We start from the raw sequence: 15,944 nt of genomic DNA, 5'->3' as shown, positions 1-15,944 counted from the left end.
ACTTTTGTTTCCTTCTTCTTTGCTCTTCAATTCAGAAATTGTATTCTTCATTTCCTCTCGATTCTTATTGATAGTTTTTACGTATTTTTTTAATGCTTATATAGTTTGCAGTAAGTTTCTCATAGTTTCCCTGTAGATTTTGGTAATTCTTTATGAGCTCACTGAGCTCCTTGAGTTTCCTTATAACCATTCTTTGAACAGAATATCTGATAATTTACTTACCTCTATTTTATTTAGTCCTCTTTCTGGGATTCTTCCTTTACTTTCTATTAGGGGTTGTTTCTTTGTCGTCCCATTATTTTTTAGACATTTTTTTTTCTTCTGCTTCTTAAATTGATCTGTTTTTTACTTCCTGACTTTGTTGTGTAAAGTTCTATTGTAGGAGAAATGTGAAATTCAGGGGTGCAGTCTCCCTGATCTCCTGAACCTGATACTCTGGATGCATTTTATGTCATTTATGTCAGCTCTCTGAAAGCAATTGGGTTTTGATTGTTGTTTGGTCTTTCTTTCGTGGATTCTTCCCTCCAGTTGGTTGACTGAGGGTCATTCTGCCCACCATGGCTTGTGTGATTTTGTCCAGGTACTGCCATAACAAAACCACAAATCCCAGGAAGCAAACCCATATCCAGAAAAATAGCTCAGCCCTGCAATCCCACTATCAACAGCAAACAGACCAGTATTAATAAGGCTGTAAAGAGATTAAGACTATGATAAGAAAGGAGAGAAATAATCTATCAGTATAAAATCTAATGTCTTAATATGCAAAAACTTGATGGACATGAAATGAAAGTTAAAAAGCTATGCAGTAAAGAAAATATAAGTCATGGAGAAAACCACAGTGCATTTTGTCTCGGTACCCTGTAGTATTTACTGCTTTTTTTTTTCTTTTTTTCTTTCTAGATCTGCCTCTGGTGATATCAGATGTTGACTCATTTTACCTTAGGAAATCTGTTTGAGAATTCAAGGGATCTACATTCTGTGGCTGTCTCCTTCAGTTGTTAATCTAGTCACTCTGCACTCAGCAGTCAGGTTTGGGCACCACAGAGAAGGGCAGAATCTCTCCTGGCGGGGGAGGCTATTGTTTCCTCTGATGCTGCTGCCACTTAGGTGAGTGGTCTGCCTGTGCCAGATATCTGATGCTGTATTGGGGATGACTCAGCACTGGGATCCCAGTGGCTATTCTCTCAGTTATCCCCCCAAAGCCTTCCCCAGTCTCTCTTCAGGTGTCTCTAGCCAACTGCCTTTGTCAGAGCTCAGGGTAAGTGGCTGCAAATGAAAATTTAGGCATTGGCACTTTAAATGGCTCTTTGTGTCTCCAGCCACCTGTCTCTGGCAGAGAACAACCCTTCTGCTTTTCTCAACTGGATTTTATCTGTGTACTTTTTGGGCTCTGGTGTGGTAGGCTGGGGATCCCCACTTATGGTTTAGACCCCACTCTTCTCAAGAGGATACAACTCAGCATTTAAATATCCCTCTGGTGCTGCTGCCTGTGGGCACACAGCCTACCTCTTCAAGTCTGCACTGAACTCCTTACCAGTTAAGTTGTGCTGAAACTTGTTCTTCTGTCTGTCCGAGGTTATAAAGCTTCTCTCTCACTATTGTTCAGTTGTTGGTTATGGGTGATATCTCCATAATTTCATTGTAATTCTAGATTGGTCCTGGGAGGAAGTCAGTATGACTTCCATTTGCTCCTCTACCATCTTGCCCTCCAGTAGAAATGAATTAAATAACAAATTCAAGAGCTCAAATTTTTCATTTTTATTAAACATTCTTATTCCTTTCCCCTCAATTTCTTCCTCAAAAAAGGCACGACATATGAACAATTTCTTAGACCAAAACAAAAATTATAGTATACCTGAAGCCATAATTCAAACAAGTAAAATAAACAAATACTACCCAAGGATAATAAAAGAATAAGTGGAAATTAAACAAATGACTCTCATATTTATTATGTAAGATGTTCACTCTGATTTTGTGTTTTTTGTTAATAATACTAGTACACCTGATGTTAACATTCCATGTGTTCCGCATCTAACTAATAAAGAAGTTATAGAAAAATTACCACGAGAAGCAAACCAGCTTCTACCCAAGAATTAGGAAGGTACTCGAGGGTGAAATTGAGAATCTGCTGGGCCCAGCATTTAATTGGAAAGGACATATGATACAAGTCATAAAATTATAATTACATGGTTGAAGTGAATGGTGAATCGTTCACTCAATCCTAGAATAATAGAACAGTAAGCATTCTCTGCAACTCACAGCTCTGAGATTTGAAATAATTACTTATTACACATAAGGAAAATAAAGTAACTAATTTTAAAATAGAGAAACATTTTAGAGAATTTATATAAATCCATGGGCATTAGTATGATAATACCTTTAGGAGAATAAGGCCATTGAGGATCTATCACTTAGTTTTTTAACCAGACACCCAGAACCGAAAACATGTTTGTCTTCAGACCATATTCATGTCATAGATTAAACATTTATTTGATGCGAGGTATTTTAGCCCATATTTTGATGTTAAATACTTTTTCTTATTTTACTAGATTCATGACACTGACTTTCATTCAAGTAGGGCAGACCTACATTTTATCAGGTGTCTGCAGTACTGAGCAATCCTGTGGGGCATATTGCTTCCAATTAACTCCTCCTCTCAATCTATCTGAGTTGCCATCCCAGGAAAATGGTTTCCTTCTCTGACCCAGTGACCACCCACTAGATCCGTTATTCCAGGGCTTTTTTCTTATCATTTATTCATTTGATTATCTGTAAATATTTACTGAATGTCTACTACAAACACACTAGTTTTTTGGGAAATGGAAAAGAAAACAACATGATTACCCATCTTGCAATGCACACAAGAGAAAGAAAAATGGAACAATCACTGCAACACATGTGAAATGCTGCAAAAGAGACACATGCAAGAAACAGAGCGTAATTGAAGATGGAAAATATAATAGAGGAAATAACATTTGAGTTAAGTCTTAAGTGTTTACAGGGCAACACTTGAGGGGTAGAAATAAATCATTTATGCAAGAGAATTGTGTCAGACCATAATATGCTTAAAATATAGAATTCATTAAAAAGGAGAGATAAGTATCAACTTAAGAAGTCATATTTAGAAGATGAAACTCTGTTCTGAAGCTATAGAAATGGGGCCCACTGAGATAAAAGGCTTTGCTAGATTTTGAGAGAGAGAAAGAGTCTAGGCAAGTTTTCTGTTCTCTAACTTCTTTAGCTAGGTGAATTGTGACATATTTTGGAATGGGAAACACCAGAGGCAGGTCATTTGAGAATACATGTATGTGTATGTGCATGTGTATGTATGTGTCATGGAGAGGGAAAAAGTGTAATGTGATGAGTTCATCTTTGGACATGTTAGTGTTGAGGTACCATGGTATTTTAGGCAGAGATATACACCAGGCAACTGACCATCATGGAAATGAAGACTGAAGTCTGGCTGGAGATAATGGCTTTAAAGTCATATAAATGAGAGTGAAAGCCATAGTGCTTGAGAAGAATGTGTAGGGAGAACAATTAGAGTGGAAAGACAAAGTGATGTTACTTAATCAGAAGTTATGAAATTATGTCACTTTCATAGAGGAAAGTTTATTGAATTCCACTACAATGGCCTTAACTTAGCAAATGGGACAGTGTGAGTACATAACAGGCCTTCATTCAATGAATGAGTATTTACCATTTCCTTTGTCAGGCACCAAGAAAGACATGGCACATTTATACAAAAGTTATGAAGTTATTTTTAAGCAAAACTGAGCCTCATAAAACTACAAAGTGTGTTTGCTTTCTAATTGCTGTGTGCTGAAATCCAGGAGACATAAGCTTCCATTTCTGGTACAGAAACATTAAGAGGGGATAATTAAACAGGTACGGTATGACCTCCTTGGAAAAGCTGAACCAGTATAGAGCAGCTATTTGCTTCTAATAATAGCTGGTGGGAGGCAGAAGGATGAGAACATTATTAGATCGAGACTGCTCATAGGCAGAACTCTTTTGTGTTATATATTCAGCTGGTTTGAAAGATGTCTTAGTATCTGTCTCAGCTTGTCTCATGAAAACAATTGAGCCAGGAGCACAGCAGCAAGCAAAAATGGTATAAAAAGAGTTACTACATGTATTGCATTCACACCAGGGACAGTTTCGTGGTATTTGTGAATATCCTTCCTACTGTGGATAGATATGACTGCAGGAAGGTGGCCACTTCCTTCTCTGTCCATGTGTTCTTGTTAGACTGAGATATAATAGCAAAATAAATAGGTCATAGTTATACAGCTAAATAGGCAGACACACAGATGTATACTTAATATGCAGGAGTCAAGGATCAAGGAGGATTGAAATAATGCTGGTGCTCTTTATCCCCTCACCCTGCTTCCAATTTTCTGTTCACCTCTGAAGCCATCCAGGGATTTTAATATCTGAAGTTCTTCATACTAAGCATACTTAAAGCTATTGGATATTTTTCTGACTCTACTGAAAGGTAATTTAAGTAGCGATAAGCTTGGGCAAGCCAGAAGGATTTTGATTAATGTAAAAGGGAGGATTTCAGAGTTTTCTGGCCAAAGAATCATTAAAAAACAATTGTCTGTTCATCATAATAGACCCATAAGAGCTCCTCAATATTTGAAAACTTGAATATAATATGAAAGTAGATTAGGGATATAACCAAAGACTTTGAATTCCAATTACTTGAAAAATAATTAAAATTGATTTTTAAATATATTTTATTGTGCTAAGACTTTTGTCATATTTCTGGGCCTCTTCTTAATTATTTTATAGATTAAGGAATGTCTGTGACAGAGTCCTGTGCTTATTCCCTCAGTATATATCAAAGCCCTCTGACATCCTTTATTTCTTAACTCTATAAAGCTAAGCTATAAAAATATGGTAACTAAGCATTAAGGGATTGAAATTTTAAATTCCTTAAAATTCAGGGAAAATTTAGAAAATTACAATATGGCTTTATGTACATAGAGGTTAGCACTTTGGGGAAAATAGTCAAATAGTCTTACTATCTGTATGAATAGCAGAACAATGAATTAATTTAGCATTACTGTCTACTAATGTATTTTGGTAACTATCATAAAAGAGTAACACTTGGGCAATTAGGAGACCTATATTCTCACACAGACCTTTTTTGTACTATCTCTGTGTTTTTGATGAGCTACACCCTTTCAGATCTCATCTTTCACCATCTCCAAACTAAGATAAACTTACTCCCTCAACTCTAATATTCTGTGAATCTACAAAATAGAGTGGATTCAAGGGCACATATGCAAACCTTGGCAGGAGAGAGTGATGTCAGCCTCAGCTCAGGCTGATCAGTATAGTCACCGTAAATGTATGATAAGATCTGCAGTGTCCAGCAACATTTTTATGCCTGGATGCAGGGATATTCTCATTGTAGTAGATCTCAAAAGCCAGAAGCTGACAACTTTTTTAAGTCAGCAGATGCTTTTCTACCAGTCACCCTTGGTTACCTGCACTCTGAAAATTAGCAGGAGTGAAGACTTCAGTCAGATTCACATGGGTATCTGGAGCAAAGGGTATTATGTGTTAAGTCTCTAAATAACATTCGAGCAAAAAATCAAGTCAGAGAGCCAGGATTACAATTGTCAGAATATCCACTAACTATACTGAATAAATATTGCGCTGCCTATGACACAAACTTGCCGACTCTTAAGTCATTTTTAGCAAGAGAACTCCCAACTAGGAACTGTCTTAGAAGATCATGGCAAGCAGTTACACACAATTTTGCACACCTGCTTTTGTTGCCATAAATTTGCAATTATTTTTCCTCCAGGCTTAGACTGATTAGAGCATTCTTCTTTCCCCTCCAGTTGTTACACAGGCCGTTGTAATACGAATCAGCTCAAATGCCAGAACAGGCCAAATCTTGAACTTCCAGGGTCCCCAGTGAGCCTAGTTCAAGTATGAAGAGGAGCCTTTGAGCCTTACTGTGTAATACTGTCTTCTAGCCTCTGAGCAAGAAACCAGGAGAATTAGTAATGATCACAGTAGAGAATTTATTAGCTGCCCTAACTGAGGACTACAGAGAGGGGGGAGATTAGAGCCCACAATTTGACCTGACTGAGTCTAATGACTAGAGTGGTAAGACATCTAATATTTTATGAAGCATCTAAGAACTAGATGCTTAAACATCTTATTTTACCCTCATGACATCTCTCTACGATAAGAATTATTATCATCTTTTTACTTATGGTTCAGAGAGGTTAAATAATTCGCCTGGGGTCATATATCTACAAGTAGAATAGCTGTTATTAGAATACAGATCTGTCTGTAGATCTGTGTTTTTTTCCCCCCTGCTCCCTAGCATTCTGGGGAGAAATACCCAGGCTTAGGGATGTATAAAGCAACATGAAGAATGGTTTTTGGGGTCAGTTCCCTATGAAGCTGTTGGAAGCCTATTGTCACAGAGTTGAAGCCAGGAGCATAGAAAGGAGCAGAGTGAGTCTGAATAAATTACATGTGAAAAGGGCAGGCTATGAAAGGAAGCAGCCAGGGATCAGACTTTGCAAAAAATTAGCTGGGGCCTCAAGAGTTTCCAAATAAAAGGCTCAACTTACACTTTCTTGTATCCTCCAAAGCTAGCCACACTGGTGTTCCAATCTTACTGCTGATTGCTGAATTCCACATGTTCTGCACTACAGTTGACTAGCATGACAGAATGTACAATATCTCATCCTTGACCTTCACATACCAGAGGGCCTTTCACAGGTGCTGGAATTTGTCTCTTACTACCTGCCCTAGTCCCTACATCAAGGTCCAGATCAAATGTCTGTAGCTTTCTCTAAATCCACAACATGAAAAATGAAGCTTCTCTCACTGAATTTCTTCAGCATATTAATCAAGTCCTAACCACATGGCAGCTTCTGCACAAGTCTTACATTTCCTGCTAAATCCTCAAATCCTTGAAATTTGGGGCAAGAGATAAGGTAGAAGCATATATTTGAGATTGAAAATCTTCTTTTCCCATTTAATCTCCTACACAGAGACAATGCTCAGAAAATATTTATGAAGTAAGGGAATTTACCCCCATTATTATGCTTATTTTTTCTTTGTGTTGGCAGAAAACACTGATCATGCATTGAATAAGTCTTTTTTAAATAAGTACCAACTATGAGGATAGTTCTGTGATGGTTCCAGTCATGGAAAGCGTTTTCTGTTGTGCTAGGTCACTGTGTTACTCATGTTTTATGGGAGACATGAATAGCTCTGAAGAAGGGAGAACCTAAGACTTGTTTTTCAGATAGATTCATGTCAATGCCACGCTAAAGATAAAATGGAGGGAGGTGCCCAGGCAGCAGGAAGAACAGACGATGTACGCAGCATTGCAAGCATGAGGTGATAAAGGCTTAGATGAGTTCTTACAATGGAAAGGAAAAGGACTAAAGAAATAATAGGACTGTGAGTGTCCATAGACTTTTAAGCTCAGGCTTCATCACTTGACCATTTACAGCTGATTCATGTTATCTGACTATTTCTTCACTTCCACTTCATGTTGTTCAGCTTTTCCTCTTTGTATATTTGCCAAACATGATAGAAATAAAATAAAAAACCTATTACCAATAGGGAAAGAACATGTATTACATTTTAAGTAATATAAAATATATATGATTAAGTAGAAATGAGTTCCAGAATGTGGTGGTTTAAGAAGACTGTAATGAAATTGCTATCAACCATGGCCAAAGGTAATTATATTTGCAGCTATATGAGGAACTGCCAAACTGTTTTCTACAACCGGCACAGCATTTTACATTCCCACCAGCAATGTAAAAGGGCTCCAGTTTCTCCACATCTTTACCAACACTTGTTTGTTTTTAATCATAGCTATCCTAGGAGATGTGAAACAATACCTCATTGTGGTTTTGATTTACATTTCCCTAAAGAGTATTGATAGTATCATTTCCTGTACTTATTGTCCATTTGAATATTTTCTTTGCATAAATGTCTATTTAAACACTATATGCCCAATAATATAGATTTATAATTATTTTTATGTATGCATTTTAAATCATGTGAAAAACTAGAGTTACAAAAAATACAGACATACAGCTTTTATATTTTCCTATATATTTACCATTACCATATATATTTATATTTCTTCATATGTCTTCAATTTACTGTCTAGGGTCCTTTCATTTCAATTTAAAAGACTCCCTTTAGGATGTCTTGTAAGACAGGTTTATTGATAATAAAATTCAGCTCTTTCTTTCTTTCTTTCTTTCTTTTTTTTCTTTCCTTCTTGTCTAGGAATATCTTGTCCTTCACTTTTTCTAAATTTATTTATTTTTTGTTCAAATACATTTGTTTCTGCCTTCCAACCACCACTTTCACCTGCCCCCCTCACCCAACTCCCTCCCTCAGTCCTTCCCCACTTTGGCTTTGTCCATGAGTCCTTGATATATGTTCCTTGTCTTGACCCTTCCTTTCCTGTTCCCCCTCCCATCCCTCCCTCCTTCCCTCTTGACTCTGTTGCTTTCTTTTTTCTTTCAGTGTTGCTGGTCATATTTTCCATGATTTTTGTTTTGTTGGTTAGGTTCCACTTATAGGTGAGATCATATGGTATTTGTTTTTTGCCCCCTGGCTTATTTCACTTAGCATAATGTTTTCTAGTTCCATCCATGCTGTCCTGAAGTGTAGTAGTTCTTTTTTTTCCCTTCTGCTGTGTAGTATTCCATTGTGTAAATGTACCATAATTTTTTGATCCAGTCATCTACTGATGGGCATTTAGGTTGCTTCCAACACTTGGCTATTGTAAATTGTGCTTTTATGAACATTAGGGTGCATAGGTTCTTTTGAATTGGTGTTTTGAGATTCTTAGGGTATAGTCCGAAGTGAGTCCAGTGAGTCCAGGGGAAACACTGGATCAAAAGACAGGTTCATTTTTATCTTTCTGGGGAAATACCACACTGTTTTCCACAATGGCTGCACCAGTCTGCATTCCCACCAACAGTGTACGAGGTTTCCCTTTTCTCAACAACCTCGCCAGCACCTGTTGTTTGTTGATCTGTTTATGATGGCCATTCTGATCAGTGCAATGTGTTATCTCATTGTGGTTTTGATCTGCATTTCTCGGACAACTAGTGATGCCAAGCATCCTTTCAAATGTCTCTGGGGCCTACGTATCTCTTCCTTGGAAAAGGGTCTGCTCACATCATTTGCCCATTTTTTGATTGGATCATTTGTCTTCTTGGAGTGAAGTTGCATGAGTTCTCTATATGTTTTGCAGATCAAACCTCTATCTGACATACCATTAGCAAATATATTTTCCCATGCAGTTGGCTCCCTTTTCATTTTGCTGATGTTCTCTTTAGCCATGCAGAAGCTTCTTATTTTGATAAAGTCCCACTTGCTTATTCTTTCCTTTATGTCCCTTGCTTTAGGAGATATATCAGTGAAAAAATTGCTGCGTGGGATATCTGAGAGTTTCTTGCCAATGTTCTCCTCTAGGACTTTTATGGTGTTGTGACTTCTATTTAAGTCTTTTATCCATCTTGAGTTTATTTTTGTGTATGGTGTCAGCTGATGATCCAATTACAATTTTTTGCATGTAGCTGTCCATCTCTCCCAACAACATTTATTAAAGAGGCTATTTTTACTTCACTTTATACTTCTGCCTGTTTTGTCAAATATTAATTGACCATATAGACCTGGGCTTATTTCTGGGCTTTCTATTCTGTTCCACTGGTCTATGGGTCTGTTCTTGTGCCAGTTCCAGATTGTTTCGATGATAGTGGCTTTGTAGTAGAGTCTGATGTCCGGTATTGTGATCCTTCCTACTTTGTGTTTCTTTCTCAAAATTGCTGCAGCTATTCAGGGTCATATATAGTTTCATATAAATTTTTGAAATGTCTGTTCTATTTCTGTGCAATATGTCATTGGTATCTTAATAAGGATTGGGTTGAATCTATAAATTGCTTTGGGTTGTATGGACATTCTGATGATATTAATTCTCCAATCCATGAGCATGGCATATGCTTCCATCTATTTCTGTCCTCCTTAATTTCTTTCTTCAGTGTTGTATAGTTTTCTGTGTACAGGTCTTTTCCCTCCTTGGTTAAATTTATGCCTAGGTACTTTATTTTTCTTGTTGCTATATCGAATGGTATTTCTTTTTTCAGATTTCTGCTTCTTCTATTTCATTGCTGGTGTACAAAAATGCCTCTGATTTCTGAATATTGACTTGGTATCCTGCTGTTTTGCCAAATTTACTTATTAAATTGAGTAGTTTTTTGGTGGAGTTTACAGGGTTTTCTATGTACACTATCATGTCATCTGCAAACAATGATAGCTTTACCTCCTCCTTTCTAATTTGGATGCCGTTTATTTTTTTTTTCTTGTCTGACCGCTGTGGCTAGGACTTCCAATACTATGTTGAATAGAAGTGGTGAAAGTAGACATCCTTGTCTTGTTCCCTATCTTAATGGGAAAGCTTTTAGTTTTTGCCAATTGAGGATGGTGTGGGCTGTAGGTTTTTCATATAGGGCCTTTATTACATTGAGGAATGCCCCATTTATTCCCATTTTGCTGAGTGTTTTGATCATAAATGGCTGCTGTACCTTATCGAATGCTTTTTCTGCATCTATCGAGATGATCATGTGGTTTTTGTCTTCTTTTATTTATGCGATGTATCACATTTACTGATTTGCGTATATTGAACCATCCCTGCATCCCTGGGATGAATCCCACTTGATCGTGGTGGATAATCTTTTGAATGTATTGCTGGATGCGGTTTGCCAATATTTTGTTGAGGATTTTAGCATCTATGTTCATCAGCGAAATTGGCCTGTAGTTTTCTTTCTTTGTAGGGTCTTTATCTGGTTTTGGGATCAGGGTGATGCTGGCCTCATAGAAAGAGTCTGGGAGTCTTCTGTCCTCTTGGATTTTTTGGAATAGTCTGAGAAGGACAAGGGTTAGGTCTTCCTTAAATGTTTTGTAAAATTCTCGTGTGTAACCATCGAGCCCAGGGCTTTTTTGTGCTGGGAATTTCTTGATTATTGCTTCAATTTCACCAGCTGTTACCAGCTTTCTGCTTCATTTTCTTTCATGTTGGAAGATTATACTTTTCTAAAAATTTGTCCATTTCATCAAGGTTTTCAAATTTCTTGGCATATAATTGTTCATAGTAGTTTCTGACAATTCTTTGTATTTCTGTGGTATCAGTTGTCATTTCTCCTCTTTCATTTCTGATATTATTTATTTGGGTTCTCTTCCTTGTTTTTCTTGATGAGTCTGCTTAAAGTCTTGTCAATTTTATTTATCTTTTCAAAGAACCATTTCCTGGATTGATTGATCCTTTGAATTGTTCTTTTCTTCTCTATGTCATTCAATTCTCCTCTGATCTTGATTATTTCCTTTCTCTATTTGCTCTGGGATTTATATGCTATTGTTTCTCCAGTTCTTGAAGTTGTAGTATTAAGTCATTTATTTAAAATGTTTCTATATTTTTTGGGTCATCCTGTATTGCTATGAACTTCCCTCTCAGGACTACTTTTGCCTGGTCCCATAGGTTTTGGACTGTTGTATGTTCATTTTCATTTGTTTCCAGTAACTTTTTGATTATTTCTCTTGTCTCATTATTGATCCATTCATTGTTTAATAGTGTGTTGTTCAGTCTCCATGAGTTTCCAAGTTTTTGAGGTTTCCCCTTGATGTTGATTTCCAGTTTCAAGCCCTGTGGTCTGAGAAAATGCTTGTTATTATTTCAATTTTCCTGAGTGTGTTGAGGCTTGCTCTGTGTCCTATCATGTGGTCTACTTTGGAAAAGTTCCATGCAGATTTGAAAAGAATTTGTATTTGTCTTTCATTTTTGGAGAAGAGTTGCCAGATATAGAATTTTTTCTTGAGAGCTTTATTCTTTCAGCACTTTAAATATGTCCTCATACTGTATTCCTGCTGTCATGACTTCTAATGAAAGACTGGCTATTCTGACAGAACATCTTTTTTTCTTGCTCTTTAAAAATTTTTTTTTGGTCTTTGGTTTTAGTTGATTTTATTATGTGTCTTGATATGAGATTGTTTGAATTTAATGTATTTAATGTTCTTTGAGTTTCTAAGATTTTTTAATCTATGTATTTCATCAAATTGGGGATGTTTACAGCCAGTTTAAATATTCTCTCCACTTCTTTCTCTCTTATATATATAATGCATATGTTGGTCCACTTTATGGTGTCTTACAGAGTTCTTAGGCTTTGTTTAATTTTCATATGTTTTCTTTCTGCTCCTCCAATTCAGTAATTTTAGTTGTCTTATCTTTAAATTTACTGATTCTTTTCCTGCCTGCTCTGATCAGCTGTTGAACACTAGTGAATTTTTTATCCTAGTTTTTATATTTTCATCTCCAGAGTCAGTTTGATTTTTATAATTTGATCCATTCATTGTTTACTAGTGTGCTGTTCAGTCTCCACAAGTTTCCAAGTTTTTGAGGTTTCCCCTTGATGTTGATTTCCAGTTTCAAGTCCTGTGAATTTTGTAAACATCTCTTTACTGATATTTTCATTTTGTTTCTGTAATTTTCTGATATCCTTAAGTATTTTTGTCAATACTTTCCCTCAGTTTTGTAAAAATATTTAAGACAATAGATTTAAACTCTACCTAGTAAGTACAATTTCTGAGACTCCTCAGAGATGGTTGGGTCAATTTTTTTGTTCTATTTAATTGGCCATATTTTCCTGATTCTTTGTACAATTTGTGATTTTTTGTTGTTGTTGAAAAACTGACTTTCTTAAAATACAAAAACTCTTTAATATAGAATCTGTAATCACAACAGCGTCCACATAACAACAAGGAGATGGGGAATGTGACAGGGAACATGGCAGTAGAGGGAGGTTTTCAGGGTTCCTACTGCTTCCTGTGCCTGCAATCACTCTGTAGCCTGTGAAAGCATGAGGTTTTAGCTGAGGGCAGATCAAGGCACCCAAATACTGGGCCCTGATGCCAACATGAAGACAGAGCATGGCAGGCTGCTCCATCATGCCATCTCTCCATAATGCCAGCCAGCCTCCAGGGAAATCCAGATCCAGTTAGGGGGCAAGAAGAAGGTGGTCATGACTGAGAGGACAGACAACCATCATTCCTCAGAATCCTGTTGATCACACTATTGGGAACAGAATTTTCTAGGGGCAGCTGAATTGAAAAGACCAAAAAATTGTCTTGGTAAAAGGACAGAAATTGTAACCAAGTCTACCTTCTAACTCAGATTCTTTGTGATTTCTAGAAAGCTGGGTGAATATACTCAGGTGTTTGGGAAGGGAAAGGAATGACCAAACTTTTGGCTGAACAGGACCAGGGTCTTGCCAGTCATTGACCAAGAAAACCACAAGGCAGGCCAGGGATAGCTGTGGGAAGAGCTTTAGGTCAATGGAACTCATATGGAAGATGATATTCAGCTGAGCTGACATAAATGATCTTCAACTCCACGTCATCTGTCAGAGCCTCATTGCCCTTGAAGCTGATCTCAAACCAAAAGGAGCTGTGGAAAGGCCTTGGACTCTCCAGTGCTGCCATGTTCAGCACCAACACCTTGGCCATCACATTACCTGGTTACGGGTAAAGCCTGACCTAGGGCCAGGCCTATGTTTGGGTCCTATAGAGTAAGTGGGACAGTGTTGTCCATGGAACCTTCCACTTCCTCTGTCCATGGGATGAAGTGCTGAAACTGAACTCTTGAGTATTATAGTGTAGTATCTTTGGAAATCAGCTTCCTCCCCTCCTGTGCCAACCCCTGACTCCAGGTTTTGTTGTTTTATTCATTGTTTAAGACTATAGTAGTTTATCAGTTTAGGGAATTTTCCAAAACATTTTTGCAAAGATAGTATGCCTTCTTATGTGTCATCACTGATTTTGAGAATTTCTTGAATACTAGAAGCTAAAAAAAGAGAGAGAGAGAAAGAAAGAAGCATCCATGTGCCAGGAGGGTGACACATGCCAAATTCCAGAGGCCAGAAGTTCCTATGCTCAGGACCCTTCTGGGCATTTCTGTTAAGTTTGCTTTGAGAAGTGTGTAGATAAAGAACTTGCGGTGCCTTTGCTGCAGACAGACATCCTTTTTTGTGCTTTTGGGGTGGTCAGCTGCCCTAAAGGGGTATAAACTGTGGGTCTGTGCCATGGACCTGTGCTTATTCCCGGCAAACAGAGACAGCAGGTGTTTAGCTGGAAGGTAAGGCTCCTGAGACCACGTGCCCACATCAACTGTGTGGTATTGGGCCAGAAACTTGACTTTCAGAGTCTGTTTTCTTGCATGTAAAATGAAATTTTTTCCAATTCTCAAGTGCTCAGCTCTGTGTAAGGAATAACACATTTGGGACTTCTGGACAAGACGGAGGCATAGGTAGATACGCTTCACTTCCCTGTGTAACCAAAAGAAGGAAAACAACCAATTTAAAAGCAAAAAGCAACCAGAACTGCCAGAAAATCAAACTGTGTGGAAGTCCAACAACAAAGGAATTAAAGAAGAAACATTCATTCAGACTGGTAGGAAGGGTAGAGACATGCAGCCAGGCAGAGAGGACACAAGGGAAAGCAGCAGCTGGTGGAATGGGAGATCCCACATTCATATGCGGATGAATCAGGAGGAACAACTGGGGAGCAAGACAGGCCACAGGACCCAGGGATCCAGTACAGGGAAATAAAGCCTCAAAACCCCTGGCTGTAAAAAAACTCCATCAGGGTTGCAGCAGTAGGAGAAACACCCAGTCTCACAAGAGAGTCCATTGGAGGGACCCACAGGGTCCTAGAACATACACAAGCCCACCCACCCAGGAATCAGCACCAGAAAGGCCCAATTTGCTTGTGGGTAGTGAGGGAAGTGACTGAAAGTGGGGTGAGAGCTGAAGCAAGAGGCATTGTTCACTCTCTGACCCCTCCCCCACATACAGTGCCTCAGCACAGAAACATGGGTTGCCCTGTCCTGGTGAATACCTAAGGCTCTGCCCCTTACAATGTAATAGGTGTGCTGAGACAAAGAAATATAGCCCAAATGAAAGAACAAGTTAAAACTCCAGAAAAAGAAATAAGCAACAAGGGGATAGCCAACTTATCAGATGCAGAGTTCAAAACACTGGTAATCATGATGCACACAGAAATGATTAATTATGGACATAAAATAAAGGAAGAAGTGAAGGCTATGCAAAGGGAAATAAAGAAAAATATACGGGGAACCAACAGTGAAGGGAAGGAAACTGGGACTCAAATCAAAGATTTGGAACAGAAGGAAGAAATAAACATTCTACTAGAACAAAATGAAGGAACAATGATTCAAAAAAGTGAGGAGAGGCTTAGGAATCCCTTGGACAACTTTAAACATTCCAATATCTGAATCACAAGGGTGCCAGAAAGAGAAGAAGAAGAGCAAGAAATTGAAAACTTATTTGAAAAAATAATGAAAGAAAACTTCCTTAGTCTGGCAAAGGAACTAGTCATGCAAGCCCAGGATGCTCAGAGAGTTTCTAAGAAGTTGGGCCCAAGGAGGAATACACTAAGATACATCATACTTACATTACCCAAGGTTAAAAATAAGGAGAGAATCTCAAAAGCAGCAAGAGAAAAGGAGACAGTTTCCCGCAAAGGAATTCCTGAAAGACTGTCAGCTGATTTCTCAAAAGAAAACTTGCAGGCAAGTAGGGCCTGGCAAGAAGTATTCAAAATCATGAAAAGTAAGGACCTACATCCAAAATTACTCTACCCAGCAAAGCTATCATTTCAAATGGAAGGACAAATAAAGTGCTTCCCAGGTAAGGTTAAGTTAAAGGAGTTCATCATCATCAAGACCTTATTATATGAAATGTTAAAGGGATTTATCTAAGAAAAAGAAGAAAATCAAAACTATGAATGTAGAATGACAACAAATTCACAGCTATCTATAGCAGAATCTAGAAGACAAAAACAAAACAAACATAGCAGAA

This window comes from Pteronotus mesoamericanus, unplaced genomic scaffold, assembly GCF_021234165.1.
Source record: "Pteronotus mesoamericanus isolate MK-2021 breed Mesoamerican mustached bat unplaced genomic scaffold, CSHL_Meso_final contig_59, whole genome shotgun sequence".
In the NCBI taxonomy this organism is placed as follows: Eukaryota; Metazoa; Chordata; class Mammalia; order Chiroptera; family Mormoopidae; genus Pteronotus; species Pteronotus mesoamericanus.
Note: the sequence above shows the minus strand (reverse complement) of the source record.